Source organism: Oryx dammah, unplaced genomic scaffold (assembly GCF_014754425.2).
Source record: "Oryx dammah isolate SB20612 unplaced genomic scaffold, SCBI_Odam_1.1 HiC_scaffold_29, whole genome shotgun sequence".
NCBI classification, from domain to species: domain Eukaryota; kingdom Metazoa; phylum Chordata; class Mammalia; order Artiodactyla; family Bovidae; genus Oryx; species Oryx dammah.
The window spans coordinates 43,950,343-43,956,342 of NW_024070213.1; the positions used below are offsets into that span (position 1 = coordinate 43,950,343).

At 41.9% G+C, this 6,000-nt stretch overlaps 1 protein-coding gene and 1 long non-coding RNA gene across 2 annotated transcripts in view; one reads left to right on the forward strand and one right to left on the reverse strand.

Moving 5' to 3' along the window:
* Positions 1 to 6,000, reverse strand: part of LOC120858579 (apolipoprotein L2-like) — a 148,576-nt gene that overhangs the window by 122,546 nt on the left and 20,030 nt on the right. The window lies entirely within an intron of this gene.
* On the forward strand, positions 670 to 4,877 carry LOC120858584. Its single transcript, XR_005719897.1, has 3 exons — positions 670 to 995; positions 3,273 to 3,278; positions 4,762 to 4,877. It is a non-coding gene; the product is annotated as an uncharacterized LOC120858584 (long non-coding RNA).

Sequence of the window (6,000 nt, forward strand, 5' to 3'; positions counted from 1 at the left end):
TGTTATTTATGTGGGTGCCCCTTCTGACCTCTTCTCTGATCATCTTCAAGAGCATCCTTGCCTTTGCAGGAGCAGAGATGCCAGCCTGTGGGATTCACCTCCCCTGCAAGGGGTCTTCCTTCTTTTGAGTGGACAGAAGCCCATGGGTGCACATGTGGGTGGGCAAGATGCTGCTGGACAGTGTGTCTGTTTAGAGTTACTGTTCATTCTGATTATTCTGGTTTAACCCCAGTTACCATCCCTACTTAGAGAATTTAGAGGGCTTCCTTAGTGGCTCAGAAGGTAAAGAATCTGCTCGCAATGCAGGAGACCTGATTCCATCCCTGGGTTGGGAAGATCTCCTGGAGGAGGTAATGCACACCAGTATTCTTGCCTGGAGAATTTCCTCCAGAAGAGCTTGGAGGGCTACAGTCCCTGGGCTTGCAGAGTCAGACACAACTGAGTGACTAACACTTGCACTTTCACTTGCACTTTCTTAGAGAACTTGCTTTCATCAAAACGAACATGTCTCCCATACTGACAGCTGTCACAGCAGGAGTCACGCTTATTTCTTATTGGCATTAAATTCAACTGCTTCCATCATCTTGAGGGTGGTGGCACTAGAAACCACCCCATTTTGTGGGTTACTGACTGCTGCTGTCTTAGAGTTAAAACAATCTAGTCCTAAGTGCATATGGTTAAAACAGATCAATTTGCACAGAAGGTTCTGCTCTTTCCTTCCCAAGGAAAAGCTTAGATAGTTAATCAGTGTCTTTAAATGCTATTACTACATTGGGAGGTGGAATGGTGTGAGAATCTGTGTGCAGGAGACAGGAACCTGGACTTGGATTCTGGCTCTAGCACTAGCTGTGTGCTTTGAGTAAATTGCTTCACCTCTCTGAGCTTCAGTTTCCTTTCTTATAGGATCACTGTGAGAACGAAAAGGAAGTGAATTCATACCAAGCAATTGGGAAGGTGCCTGGTGAAAGGTGGGAAGTCATCAACCACAATAGCTAGTCAATATTTAGGGTTGCATTTTTCTTTTTCTTGACTTAAAAATTTGATATTGGGGAGGGAAGTGGGAGGGGGGTTCAGGATGGAAACATGTGTCCACACGTGGTGGATTCATGTTGATGTATGGCAAAACCAATACAATCTTGTAAAGTAATTAGCCTTCAATTACAATAAATAAATTAAAAATTTTTTGATATTATTTACTTACTTCTGACTTGGAAAAATAAGGATTTCTTTATTTTTTACTTTTTTCTTATTCCTTTCCCCATCTTCTGTTTATATCATTATTTCACTCATTTGATATCCCCTATTAGGAAGCTTTGTACTTGTAAGCACCTTATTTACATCTTCAGTTCTTATGCTTTCAACTGGACCCACTATTTCTTGATTCTTAGCTTTGTAAACTGAGAGATTAATTCTCCTCCTCCCTTTAGTGCTTCAGATCCCAAATTCTAGAAGCGTATTTTAATTTTTATATTGATTAACAAGTACATTGATCATGGAGGAAGGCTTTCTTACCTCTCCTTGCTATTCTTTGGAACTCTTCATTCAAATGGGTATATCTTTCCTTTTCTCCTTTGCCTTTCACTTCTCTTCTTTTCACAGCTATTTGTAAGGCCTCCTCAGACAATCATTTTGCCTTTTTGCATTTCTTTTCCTTGGGGATGGTCTTGATCCCTACGTCCTGTGCAATGTCACAAACTTCCATCCATAGTTATTCAAGCAGTATCAGATCTAATCCCTTGAATCAATTTGTCACTTCCACTGTATGTTAGGGATTTGATTTAGGTCACTCTAGTGTTCTTTCTTGGAGAATCCCAGGGACAGGGGAGCCTGGTGGGCTGTCATCTATGGGATCACACAGAGTCGGACACGACTGAAGTGACTTAGCAGCAGCATACCTGATGGTCTAGTGGTTTTCCCTACTTTCTGAAATTTAAGTCTGAATTTGGCAATAAGGAGTTCATGATCTGAGCCACAGTCAGCTCCCAGCCTTGCTTTTGCTTACTGTATAGAACTTCTCCTTTGGCTGCAAAAAATATATTCAATCTGATTTCAGTATTGACCATCTGGTAATGTCCATGTGTAGTCTTCTCTTGTGTTGTTGGAAGAGGGTGTTTGATAAAACCAGTGCATTCTCTTGGCAAACTCTGTTAGCCTTTGCCCTGCTTCATTCTGTACTCCAAGGCCAAGTTTGCCTGTTACTCCAGATGTTTCTTGACTTCCTACTTTTGCATTCCAGTCCCCTATAATGGAAAGGACATCTTTTTTGAGTGTTAGTTCTAGAAGGTCTTGTAAGTCTTCATAAAACCATTCACCTTCAGCTTCTTCAGCATTACTGGTCCGGGCATAGACTTGGATTACTGTGATAGTGAGTGGTTTGCCTTGGAAACAAAGATCATTCTACCATTTTTGAGACTGCATCCAAGTACTGCATTTCAGACTCTTGTTGACTATGATGGCTACTCCATTTCTTCTAAGGGATTCCTGCCCACAGTAGTAGATATAATGGTCCTCTGAGTTAAATTCACCCATTTCACTCCATTTTAGTTCGCTGATTCCTAAAATGTCGACGTTCACTCTTGCCATCTCCTGTTTGACCACTTCCAATTTGCCTTGATTCATAAACCTAACATTCCAGGTTCCTGTGCAATATTGGTCTTTACAGCATCAGACTTTATTTCTATCACCAGTCACATCAACAACTGGGATTGTTGTTGCTTTGGCTCCATCTCTTCATTCCTTCTGGAGTTATTTCTCCACTGATCTCCAGGAGCATATTGGGCACCTACCCACCTGGGGAGTTCATCTTTCAGTGTCCTATATTTTGCTGTTTCCTACTGGACTGGAAAAGGTCAGTTTTCATTCCAATCTCGAAGAAAGGCAATGCCAAAGAATATTCAAACTACCACACAATTGTAGTCATCTCTCATGCTAGCAAAGTAATGCTCAACATTCTCCAAGCCAGGATTCAATAGTACGTGAACCATGAACTTCCAGATGTTCAAGCTGGATTTAGAAAAAGCAGAGGAACCAGAGATCAAATTGCCAGCATCCGTTGGATCATTGAAAAAGCAAGAGAGTTCCAGAGAAACATCTACTTCTGCTTTATTGACTATGCCAAAGCTTTTGACTGTGTGGATCACAACAAACTGTGGAAAATTCTTCAAGAGATGGGAATCCCAGACCACCTGACCTGCCTCCTGAGAAATCTCTATGCAGGTCAGGAAGCAACAGTTAAAACTGGACATGGAACAACAGACTGGTTCCAAATACAGAAAGCAGTACTTTTCAGATATACAAATATAGAAAGGCTATATATTGTTACCCTGCTTATTTAACTTACATGCAGAGTACATCATGAGAAATACTGGGCTGGAAGAAGCACAAGCTGGAATCAAGATTTCCAGGAGAAATATCAATAATCTCATATGTGCAGATGACACCACCCTTTTGGCAGAAAGTGAAGAACTAAAAAACCTCTTGATGAAAGTGAAAGAGGAGAGTGAAAAAGTTGGCTTACAGCTCAATATTCAGAAAACTAAGATCATGGTATCCAGTCCCATCACTCCATGGCAAATAGATCGGGAAACAGTGGAAACAGTGTCAGACTTTATTTTTCTGTGCCCCCAAATCACTGCAGATGGTGATTGCAGCCATGCAATTAAAAGATGCTACTCCTTGGGAAGAAAGTTATGACCAACTTAGATAGCATACTAAAGAGCAGAGACATTACTTGACCAACAAAGGTCCGTATAGTCAAGGCTATGGTTTTTCCAGTAGTCATGTATGGATGTGAGAGTTGGACTGTAAAGAAAGCTGAGCACCAAAAAATTTATGCTTTTGAAAGACTCTTGAGAGACCCTTGGATTGTAAGGAGATCCAGCCAGTCCATCCTAAAGGAGATCAGTCCTAGATGTTCATTGGAAGGACTGATGTTGAACCTGAAACTCCAATACTTTGGCCACCTGATACGAAGAGCTGACTTGTTTGAAAAGAACCTGATGCTGGGAAAGATTGAGGGCAGGAAGAGAAGGGGACGACAGAGGGTGAGATGGTTGGACAGCATCACCGACTCAATGGACATGAGTTTGTGTGAACTCCATGAGTTTGGAATTGGTGATGGACAGGGAAGCCTGGCGTGCTGCGGTTCATGGGGTCTCAAAGAGTCGGACACAACTGAGCGACTGAACTGAACAGATATATATCAACAACACTTCAGTTCTAAACAGTCTCCAAAATAATCAAAATGGGAAAATCAGGACTTGAACATAGATAAATTTACCTTATATATATATATTAAGGAGTTTAGGCTTTTGTGTTATTTTAATACGTTTTTAGAGCTAACTTCGGAGAAGGCAATGGCACCCCACTCCAGCACTCTTGCCTGGAAAATCCCATGGACGGAGGAGCCTGGTGGGCCGCAGTCCATGGGGTCGCTAAGCGTTGGACATGACTGAGCGACTTCAATTTCACTTTTCACTTTTATGCATTGGAGAAGGAAATGGTAACCCACTTCAGTTGGACATGACTGAAGTGACTTAGCAGCAGCAGCAGCAGAGCTAACTTGTACCTTATAGCGGCACATGCTTTTCAGCATAGCTTTAGTTTTTCCTGATGTTTCTAATTGGCCTCGTTTTCACCCCTTGCACTGTTTATCTCCAACATTTCCTCCATTTCTTTCCAACGGTGCCTCATATGATACCGAGTACCCTGTACCCACAGACTCTGGACTTCTTATCCTATTCTGGACTGATTTCTCCCTAGGTCTGCTGCACGCCCAGCTGGGATCCTTGGATTCCCTTTCCTCTGGGTTGATGTTCCTGATTCCTGGATCCCACGTCTATCTCTCTCTTGGGTACCCTTTACTTTCCTCCATAATTATACAAACACACCACCCAGTTTTTTTCCCGCAACTCATTCTCAAGTAGCTTTCTGAAAAGTCTGGTGAAGGTGAAGGCTGCTGTCAATATAGGATGGGATGTGGTGTTGGTAAACTTGTCCCCTGCTCTCCCTTTGGCCTCCCTCTCACCTTGCTCCCTCACTGGGACTCTACCCAGCAGACTATTCTTCTCTCCTGTCATCTCTCTCCCTGTTTCTCTCCCTCTATTGCACTCTTCTTCACTCATCTATCACTTCTCTATCAGTGAGTCTTCAGACATTTGTTGAAGCCTCTGGTCTCCTGTTGCCCCCATGCTTGTTTTTATTAGCAGCAGAGGGAGGAGAGGCAGGCTATGGGTTCTTGAGCCCAGATTGTCGGGTGGAGCTCAGTTCCAGGGGCAAGACTTCTGACCTTGGGCGAGTCATGTAACATCTGTACTTCAGCTTCCTTATTTGTAAATGAGGATACAAAGCTACACATCTCAAAGGCTAATGGAATAAAATACAAGTTATCATTTGTAAAGTTTTAGAGCAAATACCATTGCAAAGCAAAGACCACAAACACAAATCACCCTTATCAGTAGCTCATATTATAACTGTAAGTATCTCTACTGTCATTCAGTCAGGTCTCAGGAGGAGTAGTTGACAAAGGCTCTTTTGCTTTCTTGAAACAGTAGTTAAATGTCATCAATATTTGCTTTCCTTCCTCATCTCCTATGACAGGATGATCACAAGCAGAACCAAAATAGATTTTTTATATATAAAAATTTGAACTGCTCTTTTTTTTGAAGAACACCGAGAATGGGAAAGTCTGAAAGGATGGACAACCTTATGTATCATGAGTGTGAACATAAATTGCTGCAATTTCTTTGCATAAGAGTGGGTGTCTAGGTATGAATATTTTTTAGGCGCTGATGCCTTGTGGTCTAGCCTAGATACCTATATCCTAGATCCTATATCCTACATCCTGGATAGCTATCTAACTATGTCCTACTCCTAGATATAGCTTAAGGGAACAGTCTCAAAGGTAGTTTTATACAAGGAGAATGTTCTTTACACTATTATTCACATAAGGAATTAGAAACAACTTAAAGTCCAGTAGTCAGGGGAGGACAGCAGAGGGAT